Source organism: Cupressus sempervirens, chromosome 3 (genome assembly GCF_028749045.1).
Source record: "Cupressus sempervirens isolate cs-2001-9-10 chromosome 3, ASM2874904v1, whole genome shotgun sequence".
Classification (NCBI taxonomy): domain Eukaryota; kingdom Viridiplantae; phylum Streptophyta; class Pinopsida; order Cupressales; family Cupressaceae; genus Cupressus; species Cupressus sempervirens.
The window spans coordinates 789,579,923-789,606,953 of record NC_143120.1 but is presented as its reverse complement, the minus strand read 5'-3'; positions in this window follow the sequence as shown (position 1 = coordinate 789,606,953).

Sequence of the window (27,031 nt, the reverse complement as noted above, 5' to 3'; positions counted from 1 at the left end):
TTTAATAATTATATTTATATGTTATTTACTTTTTAAAAAAAAAGTAAAGGAGATTAAAGTGTGATGTGGATATATATGTTGGTTTAATGATAAGACAACCTTAAACATACTCATGATGTAAGTCTAGACCCTTAGCATAGGCATAATCAAGTGGTATTTAGAACTGGGTTTGAATTTTAATTTAGTATTTGTTTGAAATTTAGACATGACATGTACATTAATAAAGTCATGTTATAGTGGGAATTAATATATATAAATAGGATATAGTTATTGATTGTTTAAATAGTTATAGGGAGATGTTATTGAATTTAATACATTTAATTCTAGTATAAGGATAGAATGGGTAACTAGGGATATGTCTTATTTTTCTCTTATTATGTGAGTAGATATATATATAAGTTTAGATTATTTAGGTATATACTATTTAAATTATATTATATCATTTTGATCTATCTTATATTAATTAGTGGTTATTTAGGTCGAGTGTAGTATAGTCAAGATAACCAAGATGGGCACTTAATTTTAAATATGAATTAACAATGTTTTGATGTCAACATAAAGAGATACGAGATTGAACACTAATTTGATCAAGATAATAATTGCACAATAGCTCCAAGCATCATAGTTGATATTTGAAAATAATAATGTAACCTGTTCATGAAAAGATGCAAACTAAGAAAGTATAGGCACTGGTAAGGTATAACTATTATAGTAGTAAACTCATAATAGAACATATAATAATAATGGTAACCCGAATACTGATGGAGACACACTGAGTAATAACTCATCCTCTTGTTGCCATCTTCTATGTTATCATCACCACATTCACATAAGATCAATCACATCTACCCATCAGAGTGTCTTGGTTTGAGTGCAGAAAACTAAGGGCTCATAACTTCATTTCCCTAGTAGAGCCTTTTAATCCATTAACGAACCTTAACAACTCCAAGTTTAAATACGGATAGTGTATCCTTTAATCTTATCGACAACTCCAGTTAGGTAATTATCGAAGCTTCATTGTAAACTCTAAACTTGGCATGCAACTCACACTTTTAGTCATACAAATTAACAATCAAATATAACCACCACTTGATAGGAGTATAATTCCCCTTCACAATGCACACAAAACCATTCATCTAGTTAGGAAAACATTAATGTATTCTATGAAAAAAAAATTGTTGTGTTCTCGCGTTAAAATTTTTAGTTAAAAATTTATGGCATGACACTTAGTTACACAAGGCTACATACCCTTTGTTAGCCCCATAAAATAGGACATATGGTGAGGATAAGTATGATTTTAATGATTAATTAAAATTAATTATTGGTGCAAATATGAGGTGACACATGTCATGGATTGAGTTGGTGGACTAAGAGACTTCTACATTTAAGTGAGTGGATAATTAAGCAAGTTAAATAAATAACTTAATAAGATTATTTAGAAGACTTTGGATGGTGTAACTGACTTAGATGAATTATCTTAATAAATTAAGTAATTTATTAGGAATAATAGAATAATAATATTAATTAATTTTTTTAAAAATTAATTAATAGAAAGTGAATTAACTTAATAAATTGAATAATTTATGAAAGTTAATACAACATAAATATTAATTAAATATTAAAATATTAAATTAATTGAATTGACAATTTTTAAGTGTATATAATCACCTTGCATAGGTATTAATGATCCTTAACTAAATGCATAATCACCTCCATGATTTACTCCTCAATCATTAAAACATGCATTTAAGTTGGCAAAAATAATTTACCTCAATGTTTGTGCCATTCCAAAAATTTTTATCAAAACTAGTTTCCTTGGGACTTGAACATTTTGAATCTTGGTAATGTCTAATGCTCATTTTATTATCACTTATCCTCTATCACCTTAGCTTATACTATGTGACTTGACATCTATACACTTGACATGAGCTATCTTCTAGATGACTCGACATGTATTGGAGTACTTGGTGACCATAGAATTTCTCAACAATAGTAAATTCTCAGCTTCAACTAAATTATATACAAGTCTTCATTCCTTTTCTCTACCTAAGTAGGATGGTCCAGTCGAAGTGACAACCAAATAATCCTACCATTTGAATGAAAAAGTGTTTGACACTAATAGACAACATAACTTAGGGATCAAAAATGCTTACCTATGATGAATTTATAAGAAAGGGATGGATAACACTAATCTTGACTATGCTAGTACACTCTACATTACTAATCATGGTGAAGAATAATTTGTGTTGTATAGCATCGGTGATAGTCAGCATTGCAATCATAATGTATGGATTTTTCATTTGGATCTTTAATGTAATTGAACAATGTATAGTGATAGTGATGTCACTATTCATGACAATAGTAGAGACGTTTAGTATTGATCTTCTATTAGTGTAGCATTTGATTATAGTATGCAAATAGTACTGGTAATGAAGGTAAGATAAAAGTATATACTGACAAGTGATCATTATGAAGAACATAATAATTGTTAGGAATGAGGTGTCTCAACCTTGGATAATTTCTATTCTTATTATTTATTTTGTAAATGTATTTTTTTGAAAACAATGTAATTAAATGTGAGTGTACATGTCTAGTTGGCATGTTGACATGTCACTCCACTTGCATGTGTTGGCATCTTGAACTATGATGGGTTCCTATGATGCGTAAGATCATAGTATGCAAATAGTACTAGTAATGAAGGTAAGATAATAGTATTTACTGATAAGTGATCATTATGAAGAACATAACAATTGTTAGGAATAAGGTGTCTCAACCTTGGATAATTCCTATTCTTATTATTTGTTTTGTAAATGTATTTTTTTCAAATAATGTAATTAAGTGTGAGCATACATGTATAGTTGGCATGTTGATGTGTTACTCCACTTGCTTGTGTTGACATCTTAAACTATGATGAATTCTTATGGCAGATTCCTATGACAGATTCCTATGATAGATTCCTATGACAGATTCCTATGATAGATTCCTATGACAAATTCCTATGATGGATTCCTATGACAGATTCCTATGATGGATTCTTATGAGGGATTCCTATGATGTGTAAGAGCTATCTTTGGAATATTTAATTACATGTAAGGAGATCATGACTAAAACAGTTATGATGGATTCCTATGATGTGTAAAAGCTATTTTTGGAAGATTTAATTGTGTGTAAGAAAATCATAACTAAAATGGTTATGACAGATTCCTATGACAAGTAAGAGCTATCTTTGGAAGATACCCTAAGCATATTATATAAGCACTTTGAGGGCTATAGATAGAAGGAGTGAAAGTGTGAGTAGTGAATTGTTGGTTACTACTGGATAAATCTTTTGTGTCCTGAAAGAGCTTGCACTGTAAGTGTGTTGTAATATTTGAATTGAAGATAATACATTGTGCAGGTTTTGGAGGGGTGGGGTTGTTTTACCGAAAGGTTTTTCCCACCAACATATCTTTGTGTTTATGTGTTATTATTTCTCTATCAATTTTTTGTATTCATGGTTGATTGTAATATTATTGTTTACATAATATTGAATCTATAATTGTAAGGATTTTAAAAGAATTTGCACAATACTTTCCTTAAGAGATTAGTGTAGGAAGTTGTTTCTGCACCTAAGTTTCCTTACAAGTGGCATCAAAGCTTGATCAACTTTTGATCCTAGTTTTTGGGTAGGGTTTTTTGAGCTAATCTCAAGTTGAGTGGGAGTTTTGTGTAGAGCATTATGAATCTTATTTGTAGATTGAAATGGCTAGTTCATTATACAAAAAAATGGAGGTGGAGAAATTTAATGTTAATAATTTTGAGTTGTGGAAACTCAAGATGGAGGACTTTCTTGAAGATCATGATCTATGGGAGGCAACTTCACTTGATGTGAGACTCACAAAAATATTTCAAGTAGATTGGGATCTCAAGGATCAAAAAGCTCTCAAGTATAAAAAAGCTAAGGGTCTCATTAGTCTCTATCTAGCTAATTTAGTTCTCCTAAATGTTTTCGATGAGAAGACCGCAAACAGTTTGTGGACATGGTTTGAGTCTGTGTATCATGCCAAATCTCTGGTGAACAAGTTGTTCTTGAGGAAGAAGTTGTATTATCTAAGAATGGAGGAAGAAGGATCTATTATAGATAATCTAAATGCTTTTAATTTACTAATTGCATGTTGACATCATCTAGTGTCAAGATAGAGGAGGATGATTGATGTATGACCCTATTATGTTCCTTGTCAGATTCATGGGAACATCTTGTAATGGGTTTTGGAAGTAATTTAGTCACTTTTAGAATGGATGATGTGGTTTCTTCACTATTATCTGAGGAGATGAGGAGAAAGTTATTAGATTTGGCTAAGGAAGCCCTTACTATTTGTGATAGATCCAATGAAAAAGGCAAGAAAAATGACAATAAGTCTAGAAAGGGTAGATCCAAATCCTATGGAAAATCAAAGACTCCTAGAAAGTCCAAGGCAAAATGCTCAAACTGTGATAAGAATAGGCACTTCCATAAAGACTTTAAAGAGCCAAACAAGAACAAGGTCTCAGATTCAGGATAAGAAAAATCTCAAAAAGATGGCGATGCTTTCATTGTAGCCTTGGCAACACATACATTTGAGGATGTGTGGTTGATAGAATTATTTGCTTCTTTCCACATGACCTCTCATTAAAGTTGGTTCTCAAAGTATGAAATTATTGATAGTGGAAAGGTGTACTTGGGTGATGATTCTCACCTACAGATAGTCGGATGAGGACGGGTCACTATTAGATTCCCTAATGCACGAGTAAAGGGGATCAACAATGTAATGTACATCCCTGGTTTGGCATAAAATCTATTATCTGTAAGTATGCTAAATGATGTAGGTGTGCAAGTTGTTTGTTCTAAAGATGGATGTAAGATGATGAGAGGAGCTATGGTACTTGCTAAGGGTACTAGGAGATGTACTTTATTTCATCTTGATGCATGCATTTATCAGTGCAATAGTTATTCTATTTCAAAGAAGAGAGTAGCTATCACTTCATCCCCACCATTTGAATGAGTAGTAAAGAAGACTGTGGTTATTGGTTTCAATGGTAGTGCAACATGTGTACCTAAGGGTGAAAACACATAAGAAGGAAAGCTTCCTATAGAAAAGACAATATTGTGGCATATGAGATTTGGCCACATTGCTAAGAAGGGTCTCAAAACCCTAAAGAAAAAGAACCTCATTCAGGGGTTAAATGATTGTAATCTTGAGTTTGAGTTTTGTGAACATTGTATCTATGATAAACAAAATCATGTTCAATTTTACTCTAGTTCTCACAAATCTTTTGATGTTTTGTATCTTATTCATTATGATCTATTTGGTCCTGTAAAAGTTCCTTCAATCTCCAATTCTATATTTTTTGTATCTTTCATAGATGATTATAGTAGAAGGCCATGGATTTATTTCCTAAAAAGTAAGACACAAGTCTTTAGTCGGTTCAAGGAATTTAAAGCCCTTGTAGAGAATCAGACTAGTAAGAAGATTGAGTGTGTGGGAGTTCAAATAGTTCTATAAAGAAAAAGGTATCGAGAGGCATAAGAAAATTCCTTATACCCCACAATAAACTGGAGTTGTAGAAAGAATGAACAAGACATTGATGGAGAAGGCTAGGAGTATGCTTAGTGGAGTTGGTCTTGAACCATGGTTTTGGGCTGAAGCTATGGCCACTGCTTGCTATCTGGTTAGCAGATCTCCTACATTAGCTCTTGTTGGTAAGACACCCATAGAAGTGTGGTCTGGTAAGAAGCCTTCAATTAGATATCTTCATGTTTTTGGTTATGAAGCTTATGCACATGTTCCAAAGGAGAAAATATCTAAGTTGGAAAACAAAGCTGTCAAATATATTTTCATCAGATACAATATTCGTATGAAAGGATACAAGCTTTGGGATACTATGAATGGTAAGGTGTTGTATAGAAGAAATGTTATTTTTAGAGAACTAGCATCTTCTCCTATTGTGCTACAACCAGATAAAAAAGAAAAGAAGGAATACATTGTTCAATTACCTCGTACCCTTGAGAAGACTGAACAGAAAGACCATGTTGGGTCTAATAATGAGGAGAGCTCTAGTAGCTCTAATAGTTCAAAAGAAGAGTAAGAACAACCTCAACCTTAGCCCTTGAGGAGATCCACAAGAGTAAGGAAGTAGCCATAAAGGTTTGGTTATTCTATATTAGATTCTAGTTGTGCCTTTGCTTTGATTACTAACACTAATGATCCTAGATATATGAAAGAGGCTTTGGATATGGAAGATGTAGGTTCTTGGATTGAGGCCATGGATGATGAGATGGCTTTATTGGATAAAAAAGAAAACTTGGGACCTTGTACCTTTTCCTAAAGGATGAAAAATTGTTGGCAGCAAATGGGTGTTCAAGAAGAAATTTTGTGCAGATGGTAGTGTTGAAAGGTACAAAGCTAGATTGGTTTTGAAGGGGTATTCACAGGTAGAGGGAATACATTATGGGGAAATATTCTCTACTATTACAAAGTTGACATCCATTAGATTTTTGTTATCTCTTTCTGCATCATATGATTAAGAGATAGAATAGATGGATGTGAAGACAAATTTCCTTCATGGTGATTTGGAGGAAGAGATTTATATGTCACATCCTGAGCACTACATTGTTAAAGGTAAATAATCTTTGGTTTGTAGATTAAAGAAGTCTCTATATGGTTTGAAACAATCTCTTAGGATGTGGTACCTTATGTTTGATGCCTATTTGTTTTCAATTAGATTTGTAAGATCAAAATTAGATCATTGTGTTTACTTCAGACTTGAAAATGATTGGCTTCTTATTGTTGCATTATATGTTGCTATTTGGGAAGGGTAAGGGTATGATTTCTGATTTTAAACCGTAGTTGTTAGCACAGTTTGAGATGAAAGATCTTGGGGCAGCAAGGTACATCTTGGGTATGGAAATAAGTAGAGATAGGTCTAAAAGAAAACTTTGGTTGAGTCAGAGTAAGTATGTGAAGTTTGTGTTGGACAGGTTCAACATGGTAGATTGTAGACCATTGTGTTTTCCTATTTCTATGGGAACAAAGTTATTTGTAGATGATTGTCCAAAATCTCATAGTGAGGTGGAGGACATGAGTATAGTACCTTATAATAGTGTAGTTGGTAGTATTATGTATGCTATGCTCTATACTAGACTAGACATTGCCCAAGCAGTGGGAATTCTAAGTCAGTTTATGGCTAATCTTGGACGGGTACATTGGGATGCAGTTAAGCAAGTATTCAGATATTTGAGGGGTACATTAGATTACTCCTTTTTTTAATCAAGGTAACTCTTATAGAGCTTAGAATTTAGTTTGTATTCATGGGTTTGTGGATTTAGATTGGGCAGGTGATATTGACAATAGGAGATCCACTAGTGCTTATGTGTTCGCTATGTTTAGTGGTGCCATTAGTTGGATGAGTAAGCAACAACCTGTGGTTGCTTTGTCCACTAAAGAAACTAAGTACATGGTTGCTACTCATGCTTGTAAGGAAGCCATTTGGCTTAGTGATTTTCATCTAATATTGGTGTTGATGCAGGATAGATTACTATTTTTTGTGACAATCAGAGTGCTATTTGCCTTGCAAAGAATCCAACTTTACATGCCAGAATGAAGCACATTGATGTGTAGTTTCACTTTGTGAGAGATATGGTGAAAGATGGAAAGTTAAATTTGGAGAAGGTAGATACTATAAGGAATGTTGTAGATGCATTGAAAAAACCAGTGGGCACAGAGAAGTTTAGATGGTATTCAGAGTCTATGGGCCTTTCGACCTATAGCGATTAGTTCTTATTATGTTCCTATTGCTCTTACAAGGTCTTCAAAAAGTGGGAGAATGTTAGGAATAAGGTGTCTCAACCTTGGATAATTCCTATTATTATTATTTATTTTGTAAATGTATTTTTTGCAAATAATGTAATTAAGTGTGAGCATACATGTCTAGTTGGCATGTTGATGTGTCACTCCACTTGCATGTGTCGACATCTTGAACTATGATGGATTCATATGACAAATTCCTATGAAAAATTCCTATGATAGATTCCTATGATGTGTAATAGCTATCTTTGGAATATTTAATTATGTGTAAGTAGATCATGTCTAAAATGGTTATGATGGATTCCTATGATGTGTAAGAGCTATTTTTCAAAGATTTAATTGTGTAAGGAAATCATAAAAAAAATAGTTATGATGGATTCCTATGATGTGTAAGAGCTATCTTTGGAAGATGCCCTAAGTGCATTATATAAGCACTTTGAGGGCTATAGATAGAATGAGTGAAAGTGTGAGTAGTGAATTATTGGTTGCTATTGGATAAGTCTTCTGTGTCCTGAAAGAGCTTTCATTGTAAGTGTGTTGTAATCTTTGAATTGAAAATAATACATTGTGTAGGTTTTGGAGGTGTGGGTTGTTTTACCGAAAGTTTTTTCCTCACTGACATATCTTTGTGTTTATGTGTTATTATTTCTCTATATATTTTCTATATTCATGTTTGATTGCAATATTATTGTTTACATAATATTGAATCTATAATTATAAGGATTTTAAAAGAATTTTCATAGTACTTTCCTTAAGAGATTAGTGTAAGAAGTTGTTTTTGCACCTGAGTTTCCTTACAACAATGAGTGTTTGTTTGATTTTTTTCTTTAGTTGCGTACAATTTTCTATATTGTAGAGTTGAAATTCTTGTTGTGAAGATTTCTCATTTGTGATATAATGTTAATATGTGCATATAGCAATGCGTGTTAACAAAATTGTAATTGTGATATAGAAACACCACAAAAACAATGCAAAAGACATATATTGGTGTTCATAAGAAAGAATTTGGTTGATATTCAACTGAGATAAAATTCCCTTAGATGCAAAGAAAAAAATGGCTTGGAACATTTGACATAGTAGAAGAAGAAACCTTTGCATATGATGTGGCCAATATATCAATGAAAGGGAGTACTTGATACACAAATTTTTTCCATGTCAACTCTACACCTCATAGTCAACCCTATAGTCCATGCATCACTCACATATCAAATAGGAAGAAAACCAAAATTTTCATACTATTTGTGACATAGTGCAAGGTAGGGAGAATCCCTAAAGGAGATGTCCTAGCCCCCAACTATACAACCACATAGCGGGAACACAACAACAAGAAATAATAATGCAAGATCTAATACCAAATTGCAATTCTTGATTCATAGATAGATAATTGATTACATGCAATATGCGTGGCTATAAGGCCTTCCTAGTTAGGGATAAATACAAATAGAAAATTAAAAAATTAGTTCTAAAATTTCCAACATGATCCAACTTACAACCAATCTCAGCTAGTCTAGATCTATAACATAACAACAAATTGGAGGAAAACCACCAAGGAAATCCAAACTTGTGCTCACAAGCCTACCAAGCAATCTCCTTGTTTTCTAGCCATAGCCCTAGCTTTACTCTTAAAATTCACATTTTTCCTTTATTCCATCTCAAATCCATCCAAGATCCAAGTGTAAACTACCTCACATTCGGTGCTCTATCCACACATTCACAACTTCATCGTAATCCTCTTGTAAGCTGGCTCACATTTGACGATCTGCTCACAAACTCATGAAAACTCACCCTTTAACTGCTCCCATGAATCATTCCATCATGGATGAATTACTAAAATACTCCAAAAAAACCCCTATTTATACCAATCTAAGCCACAAGTCAGCACATAACACAAATTAAATACAAATACATAAATTAAATGCCACAAGTCGACCTGCAACAACAATTAAATGTCCAAAAATTGATATCCAAGTAAAATTATGATATCTCCTAGCTTTTATTGAATTAGAATTCATGATTCAAATAATAGGTATAAATCCAGGTCCTCTACAACCCCTTAAATGTAGAAAAGCTGAATCCTTAAGAAGAAGTGTGCATCCACTCTAAAAGTTAAGCACAAAAACCTATCGCGCAATTTACCAAAAATTAGTACTGTAGGAGAATTTCCATATCTCTCAAAAACTTGACCATATATAGTAATCTAGGCTTTCTCCAATCCCTAAAGTGTGTAGCTTCTCATTCATTAAGGAAAATTAGCTACACCTCTCACAATAGGAACCCAAAAACCAGAAAAATGCAGTTCTGACAGTAGGGTAAAAACTATTCCAACTTCAACTCAATCCGCCCAATCTATACAAAATCATGAGGAAAGGTTACCCAATGTATCTCCAACACATTCTTGACCATAAAAATCATATCTCCACCAAATCCAAACTTGATGCTCCTACATCAATTTGAATTACAATAACCTAGACAAAGAGTTGAAGAAAGTAAAAAACATATGTCAACTTGAAATAGATCTCAAATTTGTCCAAAAGAAAGGTCATATCAAGGTGTTAGGAAATGTTCAACTAGTTGTTATGTTTCACAAGTGTTCTATCCTATGAAACAAAGACAATAATGGCTAGAAACATTTAATAGCAAAGAGGAAGCTACTATTTCCTATGATATGGCTGAAATTTCCATTAAAGGATACAAGTGTTAGGATTAAACCATAGACATAAATAAAAATTACATGAAAATATAAACAATATTAAAAAATAATAGATCACACAAAAAAGAACACAAGACACCAAGATTTAATGTGGTTCACCCAATCCCTGGGCTACGTCCACCAAACAACAAGTATGATATTATTACGATCTAGTGATTACAACTTGATTACAATCCATACTCCCTTACAACTCAATACCATTGCAAGAACCAATTTTTGCATCACCACAATGAAACAATACCTAACCGTAAGGCCTGTTATACAAGTATTTTTATAGGTTTAGGGTTATAATTAATAATTACATGTCGGCCCAAAATCTCGATAAAATAGGGCCCAAATTTTTTTCGGGGTGATGCCCCGAGCCCCAAAGAATTTATGAAGTATGTATAGAACTTTCCTAATTATTCACCACAATCTAACAATTTTTCACTTGGGGACTGATAAGGCTACACATTAGACAAAAATCTCCCACTTGGAGATTGATCCTATAGCCATGCTGCTACTCCATGAGGCTCCCACTGGATCCAACCACCCTGGACTCTCTTGTTCTTTTATTCATTTTCAGTCTAGAAGACCAACTGAAACTGAAGAGGAGTTCAAATTCTCCCTTGTTACTACCTTTGTAAACATATCTACTAGATTTTCATTTATATTTATCTTGTCAAGCTTTAACTGTCCATCATCCAAAATTGATCGAATGAAATGGTACCACAACTATATGTGTTTGGTCTTTGAATGCAGAGCTGAATTCTTTGCAAGATGAATGACACTCTGATTATCTGTAAAATCATAATTATTCTTTTGAGGGTGTCCCAATTATTCTAAGAATAACTAAAGCCATATCATCTCCTTAGCTACCTCTGTAGCAAAAACATACTTTGCCTCTGTAGTGGATAAAGCATTAACCTTTTGTAACCTAGAAACCTAGCTCATGGTTGCCCCACCAATAGTAAAGACATAATCTATAATACTCCACTTGCTATCAATATACTTGCCAAATTGGAGTCAAAATAACCCTATAAATCAGTAGTAGAGCCCCCAAACTGTAAACACTTACTGGATGTTCCTCTCAAATATCTGAGAATCCATTTGACTACATTCCAATGCCCAATTCCTAGATGGCTCATATACCTACTAATGACTCCCACTGAATGTGCAATATCTAGCCTTGTACATACCATAGCATACATCAAGATTCTTATAGCTAAAGCATAGGGTACCTTGGACATCTTATCCTCCTCTTCTTGTGTCTTGGGACACATCTCCTTAGTCAACTTCAAATGACCAGGTAAAGGTGTGCTGATAGCTTTAACATTCTCCATAAAGAAATGTTGCAACACCTTTTCAACATAATCAGCCTGAGATAACATCAATTTCCTATTCTTCATATCCCTACAAATCTTCATACCAAATATTTGTTTTGTTGGTCCCAAATCCTTCATAGCAAATGCATGTGCTAACTAGAATTTTAGCCCCTTAATCTAATCCATGTTAGACCCAGCTATAAGCATATCATCAACATATAAACATAAAATATTGTATTTATAACCATCCAACCTCTTAAAGTAAACATAATGATTGGAATGACACCTACTATGTCCATGATCATGCATAAAACTATCAATCCTCATCTTACCCTCATTTGCCATCGCTCCCACTCAACCATGAGACTCCCACTCAACTGTGAGACTTTCCTACAGAGGATAACTAAAAAATAACCTTTCTCTAATACCACTTGTTAGGATTAAACCACAAACAAAAAGAAAAATTACATGAAAATATAAAAAATATCAAAAAATAATAGATCACATAGAAAAGAACACAGACACCAAGATTTAACATGGTTCACCCAATCCCTGGGCTACATCCACCAAACAACAAGTCTGATATTATTACAATCTAGTGATTACAACCTGATTACAATCTGCAATCCCTTATAGCTCAATACTACCACAAGAACCAATTTTTGAATTACCACAATGAATCAATCCGTAACCCTAAGCCCTTTTATACAAGTATTTTTACTGCTTTAGGGTTATAATTAATAATTACATGTCAACCCAAAATCTTGATAAAATAGGGCCTAATTTTTTTCCTTTTTGATCAGTAGTTTCTTGATCAATCACAACAATCTAACAATAAGGTAGTTACAAATATTATGTGTGTGCATTCAGATACACTTCAAACAAAAAGTATTGATATTTAGTTAGAAATCAACTTGGATCAACTAATCTAGTCAAACAATATCCAATGGAAATAGAAACAAATGATCTATTATTAAGTGTGTATACTAATGATCATCTTGATTAGATGGTACCTATAAACATTAATCAACACTTTCTAACTATGATGAACAAAAGAAATAACTTCCTTGAAAGTTTTTATAGAAATCCAACATAAGTTTTTTTAGTTCAAGAACATATCAATCTCATATATTCCACTAGCATAGATAATATGTGCTCTTTAGAAATTGGCATAAAATTTCATTATCCAATTTCTAAATTAGGTTACCAATTTTGAAATAAGCTATCAGAATATAGATGCCTTAAATTTAATAAACTTATGCCCATTTCAACAGCCACAACCAACTCTTTCCTCGTGCATCTTGTTAATGAAAAATGGAGTACTAAATTTCTCAACATGGAGTCAAACATACAAAACTATGGCAATATTGTTCCTAGTAAAAAAGTTCCTTCATTCCTAAATAATCCTGTTGTCTATCCTCAAAACATTGACATGTATGGGGTCAATCCTCAAAATATGGACATGTATAGTATCAATCATAATACATTTGACTTTTTGAAATTTTAATTGACATATCAGAATGTACAAGCCTCAAATGCCATGACCTCATACCACTTGCATTATCTTAGTGATAATAATGTTGATTCAAATAATGTAGACATAACATTTGCAACATTATTCCTATTGCTTGACAAAATAGTGGGCATATTCTATTTGATGTGGCAATGTGAAGAGATAAGGTGAAAAAAATTGCATGAAGAGAACATGGAGACATTACCAATGAACAAGAGAAGTACTAGTTTTTGTAATTGCTACTTGTATTTTGTATTACCATTTTTTTTTTGAATATTTCATTGATGACTATGAAATATTACAATAGTTCTATGCTATCTGTGGTAGTGCACCTAAATGAAAAAATATTTCAAATCCTATTATGTTTACTATGATCATCATGTTCCTTTCAATTTCAAGTATTCTATGCAATTCTAGCAATGCGGCATGTTATGTGCTTGTCAATCTAGTAGGTTAATGTGTCTTATTCTACATCTATGATATTAGAGGAGACAAGAGAAATAACTATTTTTGTGATCATTACTTGTGTTCTACATTAGTATTTTTATTTATGAACTATTGTATTAATAAGTATTTAATGGTATTATTGTTCAATGTTGTCTACAATCCCTCTATATGAAAAACCCAATGTTGAAGCACATTCTTCTTTGCATGATCATGTTACTGTAAATCTACTATATTCTATGAATTTATAACTATGTGTCATACTATATGCTTATGAATATGGTAACATAATGTGTCTTATTGCATAGTTATCATAGTAGATAGTTCCATTTTCAATATATCAAAATATCCATGTAATTGCAATTAAACAAATTTAAAAACACTTACGTATTATGCATTTTTACTTGTGGATTAAACAAGAAAAGGGCACAAGTATGTAGATAATTTTGAAAGAACATGACAACTATTGTCATTATAATGCTTGTATTTTTATAGATCTTGCCTAATTTACATGATTATATTTTATGTTTTCTAGACCAATCTTATGCAAAAATAGCATAGATAAATGTGACAAAATATTGCAATGTATACTATGATTTCTTATGGAATATGTAAATGTGAAAAAGTCTTTAATACTAAAACAAACTAGAAAAAATATAGAAATGTAGACAAATCAAGACAATAAAAAATAATATAATGACATTGTGCATCTTGTCCTATAGGAAAGAAATATCTGTGAATAATAGAGAAACATTGTATTAGTATAAAAGTGATAACAAGAGTAGGGTTCTGCTAGTTCTTTTGTTCCAATTACAGTTGAAGAATACAATTAACATTTGACAATTACATAAATTTTTGTTAGCTACATGTATTAGGAAACTAAAAAAACTAATGATACAAAATGAAATATAAGTCATAGAAATAGAGCACTACAAATCAACTAGCCAAAATAGAACTTGTAGTATTGACACCACATTAGAAAATGAAGGGCTATCAAAAAATACCAACATTCAAGTACAATATAGGAAACTACTTATTTGACTCCCTAGAACTCCTACTAAATTATCAATATACATCACTTGAGCTAAGAAATGACACTATTGATTACTTCTTACAATGCAAAGAAAAAGGAGAATTAGAAGCACTACATTCATATAACAAAAAAATTTATCCACAAACTCTATATGAAATACACCAAGTACATGATAAAGAAACTTATTTCATAGAATGAAAGTTTTTGCAAAGTAATACGTACACAATAGAGAATTTAGAGAATGGGGAGATCTATTTTGCATTCATTGGTTATCCAAGTGGCTAAATATACACATATACTTTTGGTCAACCACAATAGGAAAAATTACCTATAAATCAATGAATTGATACATGTAGAGTTATAATCAATCCTCTTTCATGATATAGATGCTCTTGGTGGTCATTTTGAACCACTAATGAGGTTATAGTCACAAAACATCATTCCCAAAGTACATATGTGATACAACAAACCCAGTAGATTCATAAGAGAGAATAAGGCACAACAAAATGTAAACAATGCAAAAAGTAAAAATATAGAACACGAGAAAGTGTACATTGAAAATATCAAACAAGAAAACCCTAATAGCAAGCATGGACTTAGACTACGCCACCTCAAGAGATTCATTAGAGACAACCAAATAATACAAGGAAAAATAACACACATACACTTAGACTATGTCACTTTAAGAGATTCATTAGAGATGCCCCAAATAATGCAATAACAATTATGAATGAGAGGACAAACATGTAAAAAAAAAATTCAATATGCACATGTGGAACCCAAGGAGAAAAAAGAGGTAGGAGAAAGTTTGCTAAAAAAAATAGAAACTGCATTGTTGCCAATAGAAATTTTTGAAAATAAAATTCATGATACACCAAAAAACACATGCTCAATTTTTCAAGTATTATGTTTTAAGAAATACATTAGACTAATGAAAGAAAAGGAAAATAAAATCTATTGTAGTCTAACCTAGTTGAACCATGAAGAACTGAATAATTTTATTTGTCAAACATGCCTTTTTGTATTGAAATAGTTCAAGCTCCCTACATATAGTACACCAAAAAATATTAGAAGTAGTGAACCAATGCAACATGTGAAAATATTGTCACAATTGGAAGAACAACTTGTTTCACTCAAATTTACATTTTCTCAAATATGGGAACTGGGATAGAAAATATCACAAATGGGACTAATGGGATCTATTATAAATATTTTTGTAAACATGAATGTTGTACAAAATGCATTGCCACATGAAACTAGTAGCACAACAATGATTGCTATTGCTCTCAAGAGTCGCTTGAAATTAAAAAGTGTATTTCAAGTAGAAAAGGTGCAACCAAATGTAATCATGCAAGCCCTCTCAAAACTGATAAGTACACCATTATAAGAAATGAAAAAATGTTAAAATAAAAGATGACTAGAAAAAATCTCTTGAAATAAATGTTGACAATGAAATGATGTATGAAATTTTTAAAGAGGAAGCATCCTCTCCAATCAGTGAAAACACGATAGAATCAAACAATGATAGAGAACATGAGGATCCTTTAGAAGCTTTGATACATGGATTCACTGAATCCAGATCCATACCAAAAATGTAGGACAAGATAATTGACATAGCACCTATAAAAGAGCACCACCCAATTGGAATATTCAAAGACAAATATGCTAAGGAAATTAAATTCCCCACATTATTCTTTGGAAAACCACGTTCTCAAGACATTGTTCAAATATTTTCTTATCAAAAAATAAAATGATGGGAACTCTTATAATCCAAAATCTACTTTGAATACCACACAACAAATATCTTCTTCAATACCATCAATATATTGATACAACAAGTAGTTTCCACAATGTGGATAAGGATACAAAAGGGACAATTAAAAGGACATGAATTGCAACCAAAATATGTTAAGAAAAAAAAAAAACTTTGAAATAATTCTCAAATAATATATTGGTTACATTTACTTTAAAAGAATAAGAATATCTCCAGACTATGTACACCAACTTAAGAAGAATGTTTTTTACAATAATAGAATAACTAGGTCCTCCAATTTTCTTTGTTACTTTTACTCGTGCGAAACAAAATTGTGATCTACTGGGGATTTGGGTAGTGCCTCGAAGGACACTGCCAGTTCTGATTCTAGGGATGAGCTTGTAGTGAAATCAAAGAAAATTGACACCCCAAGAAAAGCTATCCCTGTTACCTGTGACCCCCGCATCCCTAGCAGGAAAATCCCCAGATGTCTTCCCCCTATCCCCCCCTCTCCTCATCTTAAGGAGGTGAAAGAGGCCAGTGATGATGATGTGGAGTCTGATACAGAGTCTAAGGAGGAGGACTCAGAGAAGGGGAAGGAAAGTGAGATGGAAGAAGATAAGGGGAGAGATAATGACAAGGAGATGGTGACCCCTATGGACCCCAAGGTTAACCCCAACAAAAGAAAAGTGAACCAGGCCCTGCCCTAGGAACATTCCAGCAACCTTGTTGAAGTGCCCCTCAGCCCCACCCTACCCAATTCACCTCAAGAGGTTCCCATTTCACCCCCGGAGGAGATGATTGAAATCATGGTTGAAAAAGGTGGGGAGGTCATCAGAAAGAATAAGAGGAGGGCTTGGAGGAACTTCTACGGGGACAAGGTCAGTTTGGGTATTGTTAAAGAACCTGCTAAAATCTAGGTGCTGGAGGACCTTGACAGAAGAACCCACTACGATGAGCTCCCTGACCCAACTCTTCTGGTTATCTCTGACAATTTGTGGGAAACTGGTTTCAACTTCTTGAACAATGCAAAGAACAGTCTAATTGACAACTTTCATTCCATCAAGTTAATTTTTTAGGAAATTGAGGCTCTGAAGGACAGGAGCAACCAGCCCAACAACCAAGATACTGAAAAGGACTAGCAAGCTAGAGGAAGAAAGGACCAAGTGGGTAGCTAGGAGAAAGACAGAGGCTAGGTCTCCAGAGACCATCAGGATGACAGACTCACCCAGCTAGAGCAAAAGGTCCAAAGGTTGGATTTTGTCGACTAGATAATCACCAAACAGATAGTAGAGACCCTTCATGCCTTGAATGAGAATATTGTCAATTTGTGTGACTATCTGATTACAAATGGCCTTAAAAGGGATGTAGAGCAGAACACAAAGCAAGGATTCAATTGGGATGAATTTCAGAAAGAGGCTAGTGACCAAGTGAATTAGGAAAACTAGATGAACACTCCTACTAGGATTTAGGAAGAAGCAGCTAGTTAGAAGAACAATGATGCTGCAGAAACCCTGTAGGCCATGGACACAGATGACCACTAGCCTATTCGCCTAGCTTTGTCTCTAGCCTTTGTACTTTGGATTCGGGCCTTCTTTTGTTTTTGGCCTTTTGAGGTAGGTTTTCTGTTTGTTTAGACTATTTTTTCTCGCTCTTTTTGTTGTAAAACTTTGGGTTTCAGGATCCCTATAAAACCTATTTTACCTAATCAAAAACAAAATTGGGATCCACTAACAAGTGGACTTGAATAATTGCACAGTGCACATCAATCAAAAGTAAAACAAGACCAATACGAGTATGAAAAAAAATGAGATACATTCTATCTTATAAAGAAGGACCCAATGACTTATGCATGATATTATAGACACAAAATGAATGCAATAAAAAAATTAATTTTAACTGACAATTCTTTCTTTAGAAATTTTGACATATTCATAGATACAAGAGCTGATCATGATAGCATATTTATACTCAAACAAAATAAGGAGTTAATGAAAGAACACGATGAGTCATAAAATATCCTCTCCAAATCATAAGTGGAATATTACTTAAGTCACCCTCAAAGCCTTGACAGAGTATGCCTCACAAAATTTATCTTAAGTATACCAAAAAGGGAAGAAAATACACATCAAGTTCAAAACCAAGTGTAATATGATTTATCAACTTCAACAAACACATCGATCCAAAAAATTATCATAGAGAACAACTCCTACTCTATGTACCATTTACAGTCAATGAGAGCACATCGAAACAATTTTTTGCACCATGGGAACACACATATTTGTATTAGGAACAATCATCATTTATCAAGAAAAGTTTAATCATAACAAAAATCTTGCATGGGGCTACATGGAAAAAAATAAAATCAAAGATTTAAACTCTAAAATGATGACACAAATATCCAAACCCTTACAGTCAATAAATAAAAGAAAATTGAACAATATGGCATACAAAAAGACATCCAACACAAAGTACACAATACAGAAAGTGACATAGGTTATAATACATTTGAAATCAACCATTATCCATAGATAATGGACAACAATAAGTGCTAAAAATTGAGGAAAATGTTGAATAGAGAATAAAAAGAAATTGTTAAATATATCCTAATAAATAAATTAAAAAACAATAAGAACCCATTGCATTTGTTCTTTAAGGCTAGAGATGGAATCATAAAGACTTTCACTACAAAAGCTATATATCAAGCTCTCTTTCACATCTATAACAAGTCGATCTACCATGATCCCAACAAACCAAAGGGCTTAAAAACTTCTAGATACAAAAAAAATCATACAACATAGGTGGAGTCACATTACATTTAACATTTCATATATGTTTTTATTACATCTGAGTTCTTTTTTCTCAGTAACAAAAATTAGATGCAATGTTAAAGCACTATGGTCAACTACATGTACTTCTCATAGATGAGATATCATTAGTTGGTTCCACATTCCTATGTTACATTGACACACATTTGCATGATATAATGTAAATGCTCATTGCATACTTAAAAAACCTCAATGCAATTTTTTGTGGAGATTTGTATCAAACACAACTAGTATTTGACATTGTTGTATTTGAAACTAAAGTGACTATTTGAGAATGGATGACCTATAATTTATGGATAGACAATGTTAAGTGTTATTCAATAATCGGTAAAATGAGACAAAAGGAAAAAAAATCATTGATATTCTAAAAAAAAAAAGAATAGGCATGCTAATAAATGAAGGCCCTCATTATGTCAATCAATAATGCATACATACACCGTTATTGGACCCAAATCCATAATTGGATCCAACATTTCCATTCCTTTTCTATAGAAGGAATGATGTCAACGCTCATATAATACAAAAATGCTATCAATAGTTTGCGGTGAAATGATTGTCCTGAATGTCATTGAAAAACATGACAAAGATTATAGTGTATTTCTCTCCCACATCAAATACATATAAGACTAAATATTCTTGTAGAACTATATACACAAAAAAACAACACAATGGATAGCCTAGTGAATGGATCAGATGTGATATTCAAAGCATACATAAAATATAATGCTTTTGATATAGTCTAGATTAAATTCAATGACAATACAATTAGATAGGAACAAAGTAGGAAACTAGTACAATGCTATACCGATAAAATTCATAATGAATGGGTACCAATACTATGCATTAGTTGACCTATCCAAAAAGTGTTGAAACACAAGAAAATTATTGTATGGAAATAGTTCTCTTTACATATAACATGTGCAAGAAGAACAATTTCTCTCCCACATCAAATACATCTAAGACTAAATATTCTTGTAGAACTATATACACAAAAAAACAACACAATAAATAGCCTAGTGAATGGATCAGATGTGATATTCAAAGCATACATAAAATATAATGCTTTTGATATAGTCTAGATTAAATTCAATGACAATACAATTAGATAGGAACAAAGTAGGAAACTAGTAAAATGCTATACTGATAAAATTCATAATGAATGGGTACCAATACTATGCATTAGTTGACCTATCCAAAAAGTGTTGAAACACAAGAAAATTATTGTATGGAAATAGTTCTCTTTACATATAACATGTGTAAGAAACATACATAGGTCATAAGGGCTCACAATAGAGGAAATGAATTTTTATCCCACAGGCATGAGACAACGTGGATTAACATACACAATACTCTCATAAATAAAATCAATTGACTCATTATTTATGTTAAAGCCTCTAACATCAATTTTTTTTAGAATTAAATAAAAAATATACCTTGAAATGTTCCACCTAGAATCAAGAGAAAAATGACAATTCGAGAGTGATGATACATGTTCTCATAATACACCATCCATGCTTATATGTACTGTAAACATAGGCAACTTAAAGCCCCACATAAACAACATTATTAATGACTACAATAATGTCATCTGACACCCTCTGCATTAAATAGGTACACATGCAACACCCTCATATAAATACTAAATTCCAACATTTCAACAACTTCAAGGCTCACAACATACATGATATAATGATATTCACCAAGAAAAACCTAGTTATCTCAAAGGTAAAACAACATAACACAACAAATATAGAAGTTATTGCAATAAAAACTTCTATCGAAAGTAATGGGATAAACATATGTATAATGTTTATGCAAGACCTTACACTCCCATTCAAGAATATGGAACTATTATTCAAGGAGTCAACACATATGTCAATCCAAAAAGTACTCTATAGTGATTTCAACATTGATGTGTCAACAAAAAATAAAAGGAAATAAAATCTTGAAAAGTATATGCAACACCACAACATGAATTACATCACAAAAAAAATACTCAATGTATACAACCCATCATTTGATCACATTTGTATGAGTCAAGTACAAATATAAGTTGTTTTTATAAAGCTAAAGCATATTAGACTGACCACCTTGCTATATTCATAAACTTCCATCCTACAAATAAAACCAACTCCACTCTAGACAACTAATAAATATAGGAGAAAAGACAAATTAAGTAGCAACAACATCTAGCATAAGGTAAGTACATCTTACAACTAAGCTTTCCCTTTTATCAAAAGAAATGACTCTAATTTAACAATACATATTTCAATGTTCTAAAATTTTTCTATAGCACAAAATTATAAGCAAGCAAAAGAATATGCAAGAGGAAACATATCTAGAAAGACCAAACAATAAAAAGGTATCCAGCTTCTCTCATTTCCAATACTCCAAATTCTCACATGCAAAAAAGATAAATAATTACATGAACATGTCTATTAGTCAAAGAAGTGTTAGTTATCAACCAACTATAATACTAAACAAACAAACACATATTGTGTATAGGTTTAAAATAGGCATGCCAACTTCAATATCCATTGAGGACTTGAACGCAAGAAAAGTAAAAAACACTTTTGAAGGAAACATCCTTGTCTTATATACACCAACATTGGATAGAAAAAGTAAAACACAAGAACTTTTGCATGTAGACTTGATATACTTTAGAGGAGAAATGGAAATAACTTAAATGTCATAGGGAATCTTGTAAAACCATACAAGGACAAGATAATGCCAGAGACATCAATTTCAATATCAAGATTTCAAGTAGCACCTAGAATAAACTATGACCATGGAGATTCTAATTTCATCTTGATACTTAAAGAGTCAAAGACAATTGAAAGTATTCCATGAATTTTTCAAGAATACAAATTCATGCCAAGCACCACAATCAAACAAGTACTCATGAGCACAAGTAACTATGACATTTGCATAATAGGTGCACTAGTAGTTGCAGGATGCCAAACAAGCTCAAAATATGTAGTTGACATAAAAGATGATAACAATGATGAGAATAATGTACACATAAAAAGTACACTAAACACCTATTACTTTTGTACAACATGTGCAATAATTATATTACAATTGTATACCTATTTCTAACAAGTGAAAAACCAAACCTCTTTGTTGTATTACTTCTAGGAAGATTGTGTGATAATTTTTGCATCAACGTTTCGGATCACACTTTTTGATCCATCATCAAGATGAAAGAGCTCAAGGAGAAATGTGATCTGAAACATTGATGCAAAAATTATCACATAATTTGCCCAAAAGTAATACAACAAAGATTTCTTATGGATTGTGGAAAATTGATATCTACAACCAAACCTCTTGTCAATGTATAGCTCTAAATAAATTCTACATTTCAAGAAGAATCCATGCAAATAGAAGACTAGTTGCAAAGAGGTGAGATTCCTACAATGTTATTCAAAAACATTGTTTGACAAAATGACATGAGAAAAACATTTTGTGCAAGCATTTATACATTCATGTGTACACTACAAGATAGGAGAATATTGGATTTCTTAAATGCATTGCTACAAAAAACACTTTAAGTAATCAAACTTTGATAATTTAACACTTGAATTTCTACTAAATTCATACACATACTACATTAATATCGAAACATATATTGCAGGTTGATGGGGTTCTCAAAGTATCCAATGCATTCTCAAATCTATTTCATGCATTTTTGCCCAATTAAGCTTCAAATTTGAAAATGGAATGCTAGAAGAGAAAAAACTCATTGCAATAGATGCAACCAATATGTTGCATATGTATATTCACTTCACATGAAGACTATGATAAAGATTGATAATAAACAAATGAGTCAATGGTCAATAGACAAGGCCATTGTTGAACAACTACTATCGAGCCTGAAAGATACAAAATTTGAGGACTACACAAGACAAGTCAAAGTTCATCTTTATCCTCTGATATTTCTCTACCAAAGGCCAATTCACACTAAACCACAACAATACTATTAATTATGTTGTAAAAAATGGAGATTGAACAATTGCTCACACTAGAAGGTAAATATGACTCATGACAAATCAATTAATATTCAAAATTTTTAAATCAATTTAGTGTGAGACATAATTAAAATATACTAACAATCACAACATGGAATTTGTAGGTATCATGGATAGCTATAATGGTATATCAAGCTGCAAGTCATGCTAGTTGAAAAAGATACATGTCTCTATAAAACAAGATGTATAATTAAATAATATATATGAAATAATTTGATATCCAAGTCCACTCACTATTTCACAATATTAATTATATATGTAACACAATTTCATAGATGCTTCATTAATGTAAAATATAATGGAAATATAGTATGTAATGAATGCCACCAAATTAAGATCACATTGCCACATGATTAATCCTATTGCATATTTGGTATACAAAACACTACCCAAATTGCTATTGTCAAATACAAAGGCTAGACTTAGGTAGGAACTTTGACACTTTGTGACTTTCTTATATGCATTTGCATCTACAATTATTTCACTATTACATAATAGTGACTCATTTTGTCCTATTTATTTTGACAATATGTGTTAAACCACTTGATTTTTAATAATAATAACTTAACAAATATCTATAATTATATATATCAAACATTAAAAAAGTTAATGTGCTATTTTAATGAGCTCATTTAAGATCATTATTTCTTATATAATATTATATAATAGATAACGTTATTAGATAATAATAATATGATAACTAATAAATAATGATAATATACTTTGAATATAATTGCATAATTTATATTTATTCTTTTTTTTACCATTAAAAGGCCTAGGCCAATACATTCTATTACATAGTTAAAGTTATACTTGCTTTTTCTGCTCAACTAAGTTGTCTGACCATTTAGAATATACGTAAATAGTTTTAGGGGTATCCCCCTATTTTCATAGCTATGCAATTTGAGTTTGAAATCTTGATTTAATCATGGCTTTGATATTTTATCTTTGCAGTTTCCCACAAAAGTGGGTTCCCTTTTATATTCAATTTACCTTAGCTCTGATAGTCTTCATAATTTATCCTACAAACAATACTTCTTGACCAAGATCATTGTTGGTGTAAACATTTGAATACCTTACCAAAATTCTGTTAAAATTAAATCACAACTAAATTGTTGGAGATAATACTTAACAAGATCTCAAGAACATATGATACTTAGTTTCCAAAGGTGATTGAAGTTCTCAATGTAATCCTTAAAACACATTTTAAATTGGGGAATGCATTAGAGAGTGTTATTGTCAAAATTTATCTATTTCTAAACATGGTTCTCTATTCTACTTAACTAGTTATTGTGAAACTTTATGATATTGCTTCAATAATATTATGAAAGACTTCATTATTTGGATGTCCATAACACATCAAATTTAGATTTCAAAGATAGTTGTTATCATATTGAGATCAATTATATTGATTTTTTTTTTCTTGGTGGAATTGATCTTTCATAGAGTTCGTGAATTATTTACTATATTACCTTATTAAATTGGTAATTTGCATATCATAAAAATATGGTCAAAATAAAATCTATTTTAAATGTTGTGTTTCTAGTCTATTTGTAATAATTAACTTGATGCTTTGTGATATTAGTTAAATTTATTTGTGGGGGTTCCCAAACTTGGGCTATGCAATATCTACACATAATTGGTTAATTTCATCCTCCAATCCTTGTTATCCATTATAATATGTGTAAAGATGAGATAGGAAGAAGGATAACATCAAATTTACCTAACCATATAAATGATTAGATTTAGTAACGTGGATGGTGTCAAATAGTTAAAATAATATTTAGTATGGGGATTTTTATATGACTAATCGAATTAGCATTTTATTTACTAGAAATTTTTTTATGATCAATTTAAACTATAAGTTGGTGACTTTCAAATTGATATTACATGTAAAGTTATTGAAGGAATTCTCTAACTATTATACCACTAGCTCCCATATTGGCTAATTCATCAGCTAATTTATTATCTTCTCTGTAGATATGATTAAATATAGTTTTTACAAATTGCATGCTTAATTGGAGTGATTTTTCTAACATTGAATTGATTTTCCAATGTAGTGTTTTACTAGTCCTTTTTGCATTGATGACTATTTGGGAGTCCTTCCATAATTTATTTATTGATGCCAAAATTCTTGCTAAAGAGTAGAACTTTAGTTAGAGCTATTATTTTGGCTATATTGTTGGTAGTATTGTTTATACATTTGGACAATTTACCAATAATCTAGCCCTTATAATCATGGGTAGTGCATCCTATACTAGATATACTAGGGTTTCCTCTTGAGGCACCATCATAATTAAATTTATACCAACCTGCTCTAGGAGGTTCCCATCTGCATAGCAACCTCACTACTTTGCTAGATTTTCCTCTTTTCTAATACTAGTGGGCCAAGGAATAATCAATCTAGTCTAATCTATATGTATATCTTCATACCATAGAGAGAAAAATTCTTCAGAATGATTAAATTTCCTTAATATACTATTTAAAGTTTCAATGATGATTCTAGTGATTCTACCAGCATTGCTTTGTCTTGGAATAACCTTCAATTGTATTCTTTCCATAATTCCCATGTCACTACATATATGGAAATACTATTTAGATGTCCATTAATAGATTATAGGAAAATTTTGAAGGCCATTGTTGAAGGAATTCCTTAAAATCTGGGAGGAAGGCTAAAAACCAATTTATCTATTGACATATAAGATGCCAATAGTTGAGATCATAAGGGAACTTAAGTAATATATGGTTTACCATTTCAGTATCTTGATTACACTAAATACATCTCGATGGCCCCTCATTACCTTCTTTCTAGAACCATTCTACTGTGATCAATCATTTTTACATAGCATCCCAAAGGAAGTTACTTACCTTTGGTAAGCATTATGCCAACATAAGTGGAGAGGATATCAAAGTTATTTTAATCAAAATATGTTATAGCTAATTTGTAACCATATTTTAATTTTTAATTACCATTATTGGATCTAATCCATACAATTTATCTTTCCTATATTTAATTAAAAAGGATCTAGTGTTGACATAATCCATATATTCCTTCTTCTAATCTTTTGATAAATAAACACTGTGAAGGGATCTCCATTAACTATTGGGGATTCCTTATCCCTTTTGATATAATAAATTAATTCTTACCCCCATTTTCATTTTAATGTATTTTGGATAAGTGGATCGATGTGATTAGACTATAGAGGGGTATAGTCTCCCTAGGAACCTTCCCAAAAGAGGGTCACCCTTCTATTTTCAATGTCCCAAGTTCATTTTTTGTAGATGATTCCTCTGTAGGATAAAATGAAGTTCCAAAATCTAGAAACATTAGGGTGATTATGAAATCAAATAATATTAATGAGATTTTTATTCAACACATACTTATCTAGAAGAATGATTTCCCATTTCTATTGAGGTTCTTTGAGCAATTTCCAACATAATTTAGCTCCTAGAGCTAAGTTTGGGAAGCTATATTTTTAATGCCCAATCCACCTTTTCTTTGGGTTTTCAAATGTTTTCCCATTTGATCAATGAAATTTTATTTATTTCAAAGGTCCCTTACCTATTGCAATTCCTAAGGTTGGGATTCAATTTT